Genomic DNA, 15,864 nt, shown 5'->3' with positions numbered 1-15,864 from the left:
TCGTAGAATTGATTTTTTCGCTCTTAAGTGATTCTCAGTGAAAGGCTCCTGTTTGCAGACTATAATACATCACATTAATTTCATACATGAGGTAAATTATCTGCCAGTAAAGATAACTATTTTAAACATAGTTCATTTAATAATTTTGAATTGGGAAGCACATACACACCTCGTGAAAATAAAGCCAGCCATGTTTCAACAATCTTGGTGAAAAACTGAGAGAACAGATATCTGGACAAGATTGAAATGTTGCAGAATAAAAAGGCAATAGTTCTGTGAAATATGACCAAAATCAAATTCCAATTCAGAAAGCACAACTACATGTTGGTGCAACAAAGCCAAGCAGGTTTAAAGACTGTTTGTGTAGAAATCAGGGAGAAGATCTCTGAACAGTTTTGAAATTAAGATAAAATAAAGGGTGATAACTCTTTTTAAAGATTGTCTGAAACATTTTCCAATTTGGAAATCGAAACTATATTTAAAGATAATAAAGCCATCAAAGTTTTAAGAGATTTAATACAAATTAAGGAAATGTTTTATTTTTTTTTCATTTCAGTTTTGCAGTTTTGAGCCTCCATACTTTCTGCTTCACTGACTACATGGACTACTTTCTAGCAAAAAATGGCTGAAAATTTTGGCCAACAACCATCAGGAAATTGTGCCAGTATTTCATTGTGAAGGGATTTTGAGTGAATTCCTTTGTAGGTTTTCATAGACTACAGATTGAAGAAATTAAATAACATTTTTGTGGAATTTTAGGACTTAGCTTGTGTTAGCTAGGGACGCAACCATCCAATGAATTTAAATGTGTTCTCAGAAAGTTTTGAGTTAACTTTTTAAAATTATAATTGTCTATAAATGACAATTATGTTCTAATGAACATTTTGGTATTTGATAAGGGTATGCTTGTTGTTGTTAAAGTGAAATATTTCACTGGGTTGTATATGCAAGTGGATATGCCATATGACTTGTATCTCCCCCTTAACCATGAAATATCGAATATGTCGTCTATTCTAACACGAACAAAACTAGCACTTAAAACATAACTGCATTGGTAACATAACTGCAAAAACAGCGTCTCGGGTCGTTGAAAAGGCGATATGTCCAAATCGAACGACATCATGAAAGACGCCATATTGAATCTTGAGAAAAAAAAAGTTAATCAGATCGAAGAACCTTGCAAGAAATATTTGCATAACGGCCATCTTGAGCTAAATCACTTTTTTGAAGAATATTGGAAAAGGCAATGTTGGGCGAATATTGGCAAAGATTTTTTATTGGTATTTTCACCTTTTAATCGAGCAAAACTGACTCCATATCCCCATCAATGTATCATTTTGTCGTACTGCAATACACTGTCCAGTTGGGAATACTTAAGTGGAGTGATGGCGGTCGTTCACCGCGGCTGTCGGCCCGAGTTAGACATGAATACCGTGGAGATTTCATCACCACAGAAACCGGTGGTGATGGCCGCCCTAATAACATTACAATCACTCTAGATCATTGATTCTGCTGAGGTGTTGTCTAGCTAGCCAGCGACCAGTGTCACCCTGTCGGAAGTCGAGCAATCAAGACTGCACGCTTAACATTGCTTTAACGGTATATCCAGTATTACTTGAAACTCCGCTGGGAGCACTCGTCTGTTGTCTGTCCACACAGATTCGTCAAGATGTCTACAATATGTTTGTATTTTTGAATGACATAGAAAACTGTCATCCTGTTTCATGGTTGTGTAAATGATGTTGGGATGTCTCTGTGTGATTTGTTTGTTGGGCAAGTGTCAAATATCAACACCTGATGAACACTGGGGTTTCGTTAACCGTCAATCTGTACGTGTTTTGTGCTATAGAGCGAGAAGCGTGAATACTTCATGGTATAAGTGAAATCCAAGTTATTTACATAACATCGGAAACTTCATCTGGGAATAGAATACATCTTAGACATAAAGTACAAACATCTGTTTGGTCGGTCCAAATGACACAACTCTATCATTATTTCTCCTACCGAGCTTTATCTTTTACTTCTGACATTGACTTAGTAGCGACATTCTAGGTAGGTAGAAAATCATGAAATCTCAATAAATATTAACTCTGTCATCCTCGACAGAAACCAATTAGTTGTTTCCTTTAAGGTTGACTGTCTTATAATGACTGTATTATTTTACATTATATAAGAATACAAAAGCGGTACGCGAAATCGAAAACCTCATGAATGTTCTGAAATTTTCGGAAGAAACCTTAAAATGTTAACTTTTTTTCTTCTATCTGGACGTGGTGTTAAGCAGTATGTTGAAGGCCAGTGTTATCAATATATAGATGGACGTCAAAGTCAGATGGCGTATAACATTCATCCAAGACAAGACAAATTTAACTACAACCATATAAAAGGGTCTCCGAAACAACTTAATAATACAATTATTATATGATGCATCACACATGTCTCTTCTTTTACGCAGGCAAGGTGTTGCGCTCATAGTATCAATGTATGAAGCATACATTCCACAGTGGGATATTCACAGAAAACAATAATAGTAATTTCGGTAGCTATTTTAGTAGTTTTGTCGATCAAAGTTTCATTCGTTTCTTCTTTACATACACTGCCGAACCGTGATGATCCTGTACAATTAAGAGGCTGCAATGTAGTGTGTCAATGTTTACAACAAATCGGAGTTTGGCAAAAAGCAATTCTGATCTGTTAAACATAAAAATGTAATCACCATTCGTGAAACACTCCGACTGTTTCTATCACCTATTGACATCAGTGCATACACCTTAATGTCAATGTCGGAACAGTGCTTCGGCCAAACTCAGGGAGCCAAACCTGAACATTAGGAAACAAGAATCATTTCAGTTAATGCTTTTCAAAGCTAACTTATTTCACATTTTCTATTTTTGAATTAGTTTACTTTACAAGATTGTATAGGACCTAAGGGAGATATTATCCGGTATGGTCTGTCTCTCTTGTTCGCTATTAAGAGGAATACATGTATGTTGATTATTCTGATAATTAGGTAACGATTCCATCAGAGCAAAGTACTATACTCTGGTCTAAAAGTGATTTCACCCGAGCAAAGACATTACACTGATGACATCAACACTGCTGATGAGTCGGTCGTAAAAGGGGTTGCGTTAGCAGAGTGGTTAAGGCGTCTGACCGTTTTGATCACTATTGCCCTCCACCACGGGGTCGCGGGTTCGAGACCAACGTGGGGCAGTTTGCCAGGTACTGGCCGTAGGTCGGTGTTTTTTCTCCGGGAACTCCGGCTTTCCTCCAATGCCAAAACCTGACACGTCCTTAAATGACCATAGATGTTAATTGGACATAAATACTAACAAACATAACAAACAAATGCCCTTAATCAAGAATCTATGAATTATCGGTGATATTTTGACAGAGGCTGCCAGGGTTGGGGAGCCCTGGGGTCAGCCCCTGAACAATATGGTGTCACAATCTGAGCTTTTAAGAGCAGACCTGCATTTCTGATATAGAAGTCATCATCTCCGAGGTCAGAGATATAAACCCCTGTTTTCCGTCTTTCACGTTAGTTACCCTGACCGTGTGGCGACGTTGGCATTCCGTAGAGCAGGTCAGAGTGAAAGGTTTCTTTTCTAGGATTTGACACTGCCACACAAATTCGGACCAACAGATAAATAGAAGGTCTTTCTCATCAAAGATGTCACTGCGACTGACTGCTTTTGCCGTTTGGGGCGATCCCTCTGCAAGCTCTCGTAATGGAGCAATTTTCAATTAGCTTACTGCTCGTGTAATCCTAATGATTTTCAATGTCAAGACTCAAGAGTGGAGAGCATATTCCTTGATGGACATTCTTGTGAATGTTATGTGTTCCGTGTAAATGGGAAATAGACTGTATAGAATAAAGCTACATTACATTATTTGCAAACACCATTGTTGGGTAAAATATTCTTGATACTGAGAACGAAAATACGACACATTGACGGTAAAGTTGTTGTGTTTGCTATTTGATAAATAGTAGATGTTTACGACAACACACATATATGTTACGGAAGTTGTCGTCCTTGGTACGGCAAGATGGAGAGTTCCACAAAAACGGAAGTAAGACAGATGACTTTGAAACTGGAAAAGCGCCCTTGGTACGGCTTGGTGGAGAGTTCCACAAAAACGGAAGCAAGACAGATGACTTTGAAGCTGGAAAAGCGCCCTTGGTACGGCTGGGTGGAGAGTTCCACAAATATGGAAGTGAGACAGATGACCTTGAAGCTGGAAAAGCGCCCTTGGTACGGCTGGGTGGAGAGTTCCACAAAAACGGAAGTAAGACAGATGACTTTGAAGCTGGAAAAGCGCCCTTGGTACGGCTGGGTGGAGAGTTCCACAAAAACAGAAGTGAGACAGATGACTTTGAAGCTGGAAAAGGACTAGATTGTACACATGAAAATAAACAGTGAGGTGATTATAGAGTTTTCTAGATGTGTATTGAGGAAGAAAGGCGACATAGGAGTGTTGGTATTTGCCAGCACTCGCGCTCACGTAGAACTCCAATCCCACATGTGTTACTCTTTGTTGATTGAAGATTTGAATCGCCACACCGATACTGTGACAGTGGACTAGGATGTATTTATGGTTAATACAAGGGCAATAATTTGTTGTTATGATTAATACCAGGTCAATTATATGTTGTTATGGTTAATACCAGGACAATGATATATCGTAATGGTTAATACCAGGGCAATGATATGTTGTTATGGTCAATACCAGGACAATGATATGTTGTTATGGTTAATACCAGGCCATTGATATGTTGTTATGGTTAATACCAGGTCAATGATATGTTGTTATGGTTAATACCAAGTCAATGATTTGTTGTTATGGTTAATACAAGGGCAATGATACATTGTTGTGGATATAAATCCTTTTTCTAAGCATCTCTTTTATAGTTCGCGCTTAAAAACATATTTAAGCTTACGGAACGAAAGATCTCAATTTGATATTCTGCAATGTTCATTCCGGCTAAGAATGTGGTCTGTGTGAATTCCAATATTGCATGTTTACTTAATCTCGGATTAATTTATATTCCAAAAAAATGTCGTCATGAGTACTTTGCAATCAATAACGTCTGCTGTAATATAAACCTCTCTTCACGTTTCAAGTAATTATTTACGGGGATCATTGATTCCGTCAGGTGCTATGCCATCCATGTCAGGCGATGAACCTACTACTATGTTGAAGCATGCATTGTCTTCTTTCAGTTCAGCCACGATGTGGGTACTGATGCTGGGACAGTCCCACTTCTCTCGAACCTTTCAAACTAAGAGGCTGCGGCAATCTCCTCTTGAGATTAAATGACTATTTCGATACTCGCCCTTGTAACAATTATAAAGTAACCTTGTTTTATATTCATGTGTAAACTAGCAAAAAAGGCCAAAACTTTTAATTAAAAGCAAAACAGTTGCTGAAGTTGTCCTGCAATTTATCGACAGATTTTAAACACGACAGTGGCCGGGTACTGGATGGTTAGTGCAAAAGACAAACACTGTCTTTGGTAATCGTTGCTTGAGTGTAGGCGCTGGGATTGATATTTTTGGTAAATACATTTACTATGTAAGTCTGATTTTGGATCATGAACCTTTTCAACGTTTGGCAATAGATACTGCCGATTTGCCAGGTTTATGGGTAAAACTAAAATGTCGGTATTGGAACCGCTTCTGTTACATCCCTGCAAGCCCAGGAAGTTTCTTGCTGCGCCAAGGCTGTACGTATTGGCAGTGTGGTCCCTTTCTCATATAAATATGTGTTCGTCTCATATAAATATGTCATTGGTACGATTTATTACTAATCTACAATTTGTGGAGCGTTCATGTTTATCTTTGATTGCACATAGCATGGGAGGAAAACCCTTCAGGGTCTGAGAAAGCAGACGTGCCACATTACCGATAATGCATATAAATAATATATATAATGTGATCCTTGAACCACCAAACCGTCTTCATTCTTACAATTTTACATACAAATATGTTCTACGAGTCATTAAATGTTTCGTATATGTTGCATGGTTTTGCGAACGGTCTTTTAAACGAGGCCGTCAATATTGTTCGAAACTCCGAGATAAAAAAAAAAAAAAAAAAAAACAATAAGAGTATCAACGCCTCATGGCAGTGATGTCCTGCCCCTGCCCCAGGATCATGACACAATCTTAGACGTAGCCAATCACACATGACGTCACTTTTAATGACGCTTTCTGAGATTGGTCAAGTATAACATTAAGACAATTTTAGACTTAAGATCATTTCATGATCTCGTGGCCTGCTGTTGATTATATCTAATAAAGAATTTCTACACCCTGTCATAGAATCACCTTCTCGTACAAACGGTTGTCTGTTACATATGATAGTTGAGACAGGTCGCAACCTCAGTCGTGCATCCATCATAACAGCGGCGTCATGGTCTACTTTCCGCCATATCGCTTTCACGTGCGAGAAATTGGACGTGTTGTCATCGACATTTATCGAATGCAACGACGAAGATAACGAAGAAGTCGGTTCAACAAGGGAGCCCTGAAACCTCATTTGTGTATGTTCGTTGGACTAGTTGGCGGCATTCGTTACAATCACATGCTAGTGTTCGTTTAGACGTGTTATACGTTTCCATATAATGTATTTTATACACACTCCTATAAAGGATAAATAGCGCTAGGTTCTGCCGATTTTAATAAACTGTTACTATAAAGACACACTAGGTGACATAAAAGGTAGATATGACTCGATCCCAGAAGAAATTTTTATTGACAAAACGACTGTCTGCTAAGCTTATATAGACCTTACAATAAGTTGTACGGGACGCTGAAACGTCTGTGAAAACACTTCAGGATAAGTAGTAACGTGTTTGTTTGATTGATTGATTGATTGATTGATTGACTGATTGATCGATTGATTGAGTGATTGATTGATTGATTGATTGATTGATTAATTGAAGACTTAATCACTGTAACGATAATGTTGGAATGTTCAGGATATAATACCTCTACACGCCCGGTGAACCTTGCACGAGTTCCAAGGCGCCTTTCCATCATCCATCGTTTGCTGTTCGCTACAAAAGTGCACGTGCGATTTGGGTAAGGATCGGTCATGACATGAACTAAAATCTTGAACTTTCCCTTTATTGATATTCACATCCCTGCGTTCCTTACTCCCTATAGTTTGTTACAAAAAAAAGGAATTTCTTATTATGCTCATTAGTGTTCCTTATTGGTTCATTATCGGTTCTCGCTTTGACGACGTGACATTGTCAGAATTGTACGTAGAATTACTGTACATGACCTAAGTCGTCAATGATACGGAAGATGCTTCTCCTTCTGTCACTTCTGGTCCTGAGATGATTCAACCAACATAAATAAAACATCAGACGATCCTTGACAACGGGACAGCATGAACATTGTTTACTTACACCAGGTTAACACATAGAGGTACCGCTAATAACTAGGTTGAAAATATAAATTTACATGTATTTGATTAAGCATGCGAACAGACAAAATTGACGACGGTGCATGTTTAAGACGGTGGACGAATGTGATGTAACGTAGACACTGTAACGCGATAAGTACAGCAGCTTGGCACATTACCTGAAATCGGAACAATTCTGCTTACATTTTTCTTAAAACAGAAAAGAATAAATACATTTCTTACGAGGAAGGACCTATGTGATTTGACAGAGTAATGCACGCTTATTACACTAAAAATAAGGTTAATCAGGACGCTAGCCACCTCCACCGACCAGTGAGTCTGATATTGATTTCTAAGCCTTTGTCACAGACGGGTTTCTAATTAAAGTCTCTTGGCAGTGTTTTGGGGGTAATTAACTGCAAAATAGAAATTAGTGCTAACCGAACCGTGTAAAATTAGGCGGCTTGAGAGAGGCGAGATTAGGCGCTAGAAAACCGCAGTCCAACTGTTAACGTGTCTGTATACCTAGGCAATACGGCATATTTAAACTAGGATCTGACACACTACGGCGAATATGGCTAAATTACGCCACTGTTGCATACATAAGGGGTATTTACGAACCGGTAAATATTATAGTAAGTATCGCTGTAGCACTATGGGTTAATTTTATTGAAGAAACGCAATGACATTTTGCAGCCGAATCAAATAATTAAAATATTACCCTTAAGATAAGAAAAGTTAATGAGATAATGACTAGATTATATGGAATATGTGATAACGTCAAAGAGAGTAAGGTAGGTTAAAAGACATCAGAGTCTATAGAATAGACCGATGTCTTTCAAAAAGCTAAAATAATGCCTTCGAGTCCACGGAACTGAACAGCGTTTTCATATCCGGGACTCGAAAGTAATTATCACAAATGTGTTTGAAATCGGAGCATTCTATTAAAAAAAGTTCCACTTTAAATGGAATGTCACATGCGTGGCATGCAGGTGGATCTCCTAGTTTTAAAATATACGAATGAGAAGAATGAGTGTGCCCAGTGCAGAGCAGAGAGAGGACTCCCTCTCTACGGTCTTTGGGACTGGGAACACATATTTCAAGTTCCGGTTGTACTGTAAAACGTTTGTTGCAGGTCATTTTACATTTCTTTAAGCTATGAGATGTGGTTAAGTAAGGTTTTGTTTGAGTGAGTTTTTAGGACCTCGTAACTGTTAACTTTGTAGGACAGATAGAGAGTCTAAACAAATGGTTGCCTTTTTAATACGGTGTTCATCGATATATTGGTAGTCGAATTGAAGTGCAAGAATTAGCAGAACAGCAGGCTGCTACCACTTTTTGACCTTCTTTGGAACCATCGGTTTTCAGCTATGTTAGTCAACTTTATGTTGAGTTCCTGCAGGGGATTTGAAATTCGGATGCCAAATGTTGGCAAGAGTTTTTGGTATTGCGTAAAGATGTTTTGGTATTTAAGGTTGAATACTTGTTCGAAAGCAGGATTTTTTGGGTTTTATTGTAATTGAGCTGCACGCTGTAATGCCAGTCTTTTCCTTCTGTCATGAAGGCATGGTTCATTCACTTCCACGTAAAGGCTTCTGACAGGTACTGTTCGAGAAACCCCAAGGGCTAGACGTAGCATTTGGTTATGGATTGGGTCACTTATCTTTCAGATACTTTATACGTGGTATGAAAAAGAGTTTCGAATAAATAAATAGACCGAGATTTTTTTTTTTCTCAACAACAAGAATTTTAAGAAACCTGCAAGATTTGGGCCATTGTGTGCTTTTCGTTTCTGACAGAAATGCATGACACAGTTTTGGATTTAGAAAATTTGAAGCCGTTTTAGTCACCCCAAATTTGTAATTTGTTTAAACTGTGTGAGCTGTCGAATAACGATCCTTCTGTTGACTAACCAAGATACTTGACTATGTCATTTATTTGAAAACCAAAAAGGGTCTTTTGCTATATACTTTTTGCAAATGCATCAGCAATTTCAGACTTTGTTTTTATTAATAAGGTGGGATGAAGTTGCCTTTTTTATTTTCCCTCTTATTTTCCGAATCGTGTCTCAAAACATTTTTTAGAGAATGTCTTCTCTTCGAAAAAACCTTGGGATACATATTCTCTCCAGCTATTTCTTTTGACAATTTTAACCTTTGCCAGTAAAATTTGAAAAGCACTGTAATTTTAGGCAGCCGGGCAGTTCAAATAGCGTCTTAAACCAGCTGCCCGACTACTGCTTGTTTGAAAAGATTCGTCTGATGAAAGAAACTTCGAAGGTTCGGAGCGGATTTTGGTATCGATGTTTTGGCAACAGAAGTTAATGTTTCAATACAGGTTTTGATTGGGTCTTCGAGGTTAGAAATAATTTCTGTAGCAAGTTCCTTGTTGCACATGTGTTGGAAATGAACCCAATCTGCCTTGTGTACATTCCATCGAGGTAGAGGATGATCAAGAGGATCACGAATATTGTTAAGAAAAATGTTGAAGTGATCACTCCGAAAAAGATCATCATGTATCCTCCGGTCATTAATCAAGAAGAATGGAAGGATGACATAATGACAGATCAATATGGGTAAGAGAGCCCTGTAGCAGGGTGTAAATATGTGGGGAGCTTATTGTTATATAACACAAATTACGTTTATTAATGAATTTCTCAATACGTCTTCCTCTCTTATCTATGTTTCGGGAACCCCACAAACTAGTATGTTCATTAAAATCTTCGCGAATAATAAACGGCTTTGTCAGTTGTGAAGCAATGCTCTTCCATTTATCACGTCGAGAAGTATTATTTGCAGGAAGTTAAATGGAACAAATGGTTATTTGTCTGTGAAAGTTACACAAATAGCACGAGCTTGCAGGGCCGTGTTAAACTTGGCCTGTCTATGAGGGGTATTTTTATTGACTGCTACGGCGGCGCCACCTGTTGCTCTGTTACCTGTAGTCGGGATAGTGCAATAAAGCGAGTTGTTTCTTAGAGTGATAGGGTTTTTCAGCATTAATTCTTGCAAACAGAAAATGGATTGATTGAATCTGTTTGACATATTCTGAAACTCTTCTATTGCCTTTAATCCGCGTAGGTTCCATTGAACTATAGTGTTACTCAATGTTTAACACTTTGGCCCGATTTTAATGGAGTTGGAGAGCGAATCACTGGGTCATTTGTATCACTGGGTCATTTGTATCACTGGGTCATTTGTTTCCATTTCATCAGCGTCGAGGTTCACTTAAAACACTAAATTTGTTGATGTTCTTTTCAAGTCTCCTTTATCATAGGCATTATTTATATCTGGTTTATGGCCAGCCGTGCCCCTGTTTATTCGGAGGTTTCCCTGGTCTGTTTGTCTGTTGTCTGTGTCATCTGACCTTCTTTGAGATGAAGGTACGGTGTATGTGCGAAAGGTTTCGAAATTGATTTTGTAGGTTTTTCTCCTGATGAGGAAGGTGTGCTCTTTGATGTGGAAGATTTTGTTTCTGATGGCGATGGTGGTTTGTTTGTTTGCGATGATGGTGGTGGTTGTGATTTTGTCGAGGAGCTATTTTGTTGGTGTCGTGAAGATGTTTTTTCTTATGGATGTGAAACGAGTTGGGTCTCCTGTGATACCTTCCAGGCTCTGTTGGTCAGCCAAACCTGGGACTAGTGTTCCCCAGACAGGTATGTCCTCAGAAACCAGAACTGTCGCTGACTGTGACACAGGCAGGACAGTATCGAGACGAAGCAGCATGCTTTCCCTCGCAGTTTACGCAACGCTCGTTGGCAATATCACAGTCTTCACGATCGGTGTGGCCTTCGCGACCACAATACTGACACACTTTTGTCTAGATGACCATACTTCTGACAGTTACTAATGGACTAGGGATGTAGACGGTGACGTTGTATCGTTGGAAGCCAATGTTTACATTTGGTGGAAGTGTTGGTGTTGAAAAGGTAGTAACAAATGTGTGTGGGGACGATTTTTCCTTGTTTCCTCGTCAAGATCTGTCTAACTTCAACGACTGGGACCCTCTCATCCTTGAAATACTCCAGAATGGCACTCTCATCGTAATTGCGCAAAGCTGGACACCTGACTATTCCCTTGTTGCAATTTAGTAAAGAGTTTGGTTTCACACTGACGCTGCGACCTGGTAGAATTCTGGAGATTTAGCGCCTGTTGTCGGCGATAATCCTCGATCAGAAGATCGCCTGACTCCAAAGGTATGACGGATTTCACATCGCCAGCGATGCATTGAATGCCCTTCCTCAACAGGAGAGGGGACAGTGATACTGCGGTGTTGCCGCTCAGAGTTGAGGACATCACCAAGAACTACGGGGAAGAGTTTTCTGTGGGTTTGGTAGGTGATTATACTGCATGTTTGGAAGGTGATTGAACTGCAGTTGTTTCTTTATTTTCATTGCCCATATGCGTGTTACTTTGATTCGATATTTGTGCCCCCACTTACTTTGGAGCCCAATACGTGGACACTGATATGAAGGCGGATATCCAGCGCCACAGTATCCGGGATACACAGAATAGCTACTCGTCGGATTACTCTTACGATTGACCCTATGCCACTGCCTTCTTGGAAATATCGATACCAAGGGCTCGGCGTGACCAGCCGATTGGTGCTAGAGGGCATCCAGTGCGCAAATATCACAACCCCGAAATGATCATACACACACGGAGGGTCAAAGCACCCAGCCTCGAGACGTGGACACAGCTTTCATGGAGGTCTTATATACTGTATATATTATACTCAATGAATAGATATGATATGATGATATATACTACTGGTACTAAATAACTCCATATGATATGATGATAAATACTACTAAATAACTATATATGATATGATGATAAATACTACTAAATAACTCCATATGTTATGATGATAAATACTACTAAATAACTATATATGATATGATGATAAATACTACTAAATAACTCCATATGATATGATGATAAATACTACTAAATAACTATATATGATATGATGATAAATACTACTAAATAACTCCATATGATATGATGATAAATACTACTAAATAACTATATATGATATGATGATAAATACTACTAAATAACTCCATATGATATGATGATAAATACTACTAAATAACTATATATGATATGATGATAAATACTACTAAATAACTCCATATGATATGATGATAAATACTACTAAATAACTATATATGATATGATGATAAATACTACTAAATAACTCCATATGATATGATGATAAATACTACTAAATAACTATATATGATATGATGATAAATACTACTAAATAACTCCATATGATATGATGATAAATACTACTAAATAACTATATATGATATGATGATAAATACTACTAAATAACTCCATATGATATGATGATAAATACTACTAAATAACTCCATATGATATGATGATAAATACTACTAAATAACTCCATATGATATGATGATAAATACTACTAAATAACTCCATATGATATGATGATAAATACTACTAAATAACTCCATATGATATGATGATAAATACTACTAAATAACTATATATGATATGATGATAAATACTACGAAATAACTATATATGATATGATGATAAATACTACGAAATAACTATATATGTTATGATGATAAATACTACTAAATAACTCTTTATGATATGATGATAAATACTACTAAATAACTATATATGATATGATGATATTTACTATTAAATAACTATAAATGATATGATAATATATACTACTAAATAACTCCATATGATATGATGATAAATACTACGAAATAACTATACATGATATGATGATAAATACTACGAAATAACTATATATGATATGAGGATATATGCTACGAAATAACTATATATGCTATGACATAGCAAGACGTGTGTATACCTGAGGCAGAGTAATAAATTAAAGAGGGGTTTTAAATTCGAATCCATTTTAAGTGAAACTTCACGTACATGTAATTGGTACCATATCTATTTTAAGATATCCTGCGAAAGGGGAAGTCCTTTAAGAGCTGATATAAATTTCGACATTGCCCCAGCACAATCTTTCTTTTGTGTTTGCCTTTCTTTGACCTGGACCGATTTGTCTCGTCAAAATCTACATTTCTGTGAAAAAGCAATCGGTGTCTTTCACAGATTAAGAAGCAATCATATGTGTGTGGTGATGTTGACACCAGGAAGTGATCGTCTAGCAGTGTTGGGGAGGCTGGACGTGACGTAATCACCCCTGTAACCATATAGACACACATCTTGTGACTACCACCTATCTCCCACGAGATCATATTACCACCCCACACTAACGCTTCCAGTCATATTAGCCACCTTACCACGGCTTCTTACTCTCAAAACCAAAACCTTCCATTTCGAATTTTATCCTTTTTATGAAATCTTGTTTCAGTTTAGTTTTTTTCAATACGACTTTCATTTAGTAGCAGGAGGAAAAGGGAAAGATAGAAAAAATGAAAACTTAAGTGGTTTTATCTACGTGATCAGGGTGTATTTTTATCTATGTTATAAGGGTGTTTTTTTATCTACGTTATCAGAGTGTATTATTACCGATACGTTATCAGAGTGTATTTTGACTGACCTTATCTGGGTGTCTGTTATTTACGTTATCAGGGTGTATTTTCATCTACGTTATCAGAGTGTATTTTTATCTACGTTATCAGAGTGTATTTTTATCTACGTTATCAGAGCGTATTTTTTATCGACGTTATCAGGGTGTATTTTTATCTACGTTATCAGGGTGTATTTTTATCTACGTTATCAGGGTGTATTGTTATCTACGTTATCAGAGTGTATTTTTATCTACATTATCAGGGTGTATTTTTTATCTACGTTATCAGGGTGTATTTTTTATCTACGTTATCAGAGTGCATTTTTTATCTACGTTATCAGGGTGTATTGTTTATCTACGTTATCAGGGTGTATTTTGATCTACGTTATCAAAGAGTATTTTTATCTACGTTATCAGGGTGTATTTTCATCTACGTTATACGGTGTACGGTGTATTGTTATCTACGTTATCAGGGTGTATTTTACATACGTTTTCAGGGTATTTTTTATCTACGTTATCAGAGTGTATTTTGACATACGTTATCAGAGTGTTTTTATCTACGTTATCAGGGTGTATTTTCATTTACGTTATCAGGGTGTATTTTTATCTACGTTATCAGAGTGTATTTTCATCTATGTTATCAGGGTGTATTTTGACTTACGTTATCACCGTGTATTCTTATCTGCGTTATCAGGGTGTTTTTTATCTACGTTATCAGGGTGTTTTATTTATCTACGTTATCAGGGTATATTTTGACATACTTTATCAGGGTGTATTTTTATCTACGTTGTCAGTGTGAATTTTTGTCTACGTAATCAGGGTGTATTTTAATCTACGTTATCAGGGTGTATTTTTATCTACGTTATCAGGGTGTTTTTATCTACGGTATCAGGGTGTATTTTTTATCTACGTTATCAGAAAATATTTTTATCTACATTATCAGAGTGTATTTTATCTACGTTATCAGGGTGTATTTTATCTACGTTATCAGGGTGTATTTTTTTCTACGTTATCAGGGTGTATTTTTGTCTACGTTATCAGGGTATATTTTATCTACGTTATCAGAGCGTTTTATTTATCTACGTTATCAGGGTGTATTTTGACATACTTTATCAGGGTGTATTTTAATCTACGTTGTCAGTGTGTATTTTTATCTACGTAATCAGGGTGTATTTTTATCTACGTTATCAGGGTGTATTTTTATCTACGTTATCAGGGTGTTTTTATCTACGGTATCAGGGTGTATTTTTATCTACGTTATCAGAAAATAATTTTTTCTACGTTATCAGGGTGTATTTTTGTCTACGTTATCACGGTATATTTTATCTACGTTATCAGAGTGTATTTCAATCTACGTTATCATGGTGTATGTTTATCTACATTATCAGGGTGTATTTTATCTACGTTATCAGGGTGTATTTTATCTACGTTATCAGGGTGTTTTTATCTACGGTATCAGGGAGTATTTTTTATCCACGTAATCAGGGTATACTTTTCTCTCATTATCAGGGTGTATTTTTATCTGCGTTATCACAGTGTATTTTTTCTACGTTATCAAGGTGTATTTTTATCTGCGTTATCACAGTGTATTTTGACTTACGTTATCAAGGTGTATTTGTATCTACGTTTTCAGTGTGTTTTTTATCTACGTTATCAGGGTGTTTTTTATCTAAGTTATCAGGGTGTAATTTATCTACGTTATCAGGGTGTAATTTATCTACGTTATCAGGGTGTAATTTATCTACGTTATCAGGGTGTATTTTTACTTAAGTTTTCAGAGTGTATTTTATCTACGTTATCGGTGTGTTTTTTATCTACATTATCAGAGTGTATTTTTATCTACGTTATCAGGGTGTATTTTATCTACGTTATCAGGGTGTAATTTATCTACGTTATCAGGGTGTATTTT

At 37.0% G+C, this 15,864-nt stretch overlaps 1 long non-coding RNA gene across 1 annotated transcript; it reads left to right on the top strand.

The window, feature by feature from the left end:
* The first annotated feature begins 39 nt into the window (after positions 1–39).
* On the top strand, positions 40–815 carry LOC110441878. Its single transcript, XR_002461961.1, has 2 exons — positions 40–91; positions 557–815. It is a non-coding gene; the product is annotated as an uncharacterized LOC110441878 (long non-coding RNA).
* Positions 816–15,864: the final 15,049 nt, after the last annotated feature.

The sequence above is a fragment of the Mizuhopecten yessoensis genome, unplaced genomic scaffold (genome assembly GCF_002113885.1).
Source record: "Mizuhopecten yessoensis strain PY_sf001 unplaced genomic scaffold, ASM211388v2 scaffold716157, whole genome shotgun sequence".
NCBI lineage: Eukaryota > Metazoa > Mollusca > Bivalvia > Pectinida > Pectinidae > Mizuhopecten > Mizuhopecten yessoensis.
The sequence above is the reverse complement of the archived record's forward strand: the minus strand, read 5'-3'. Positions and strand labels throughout refer to the sequence as shown.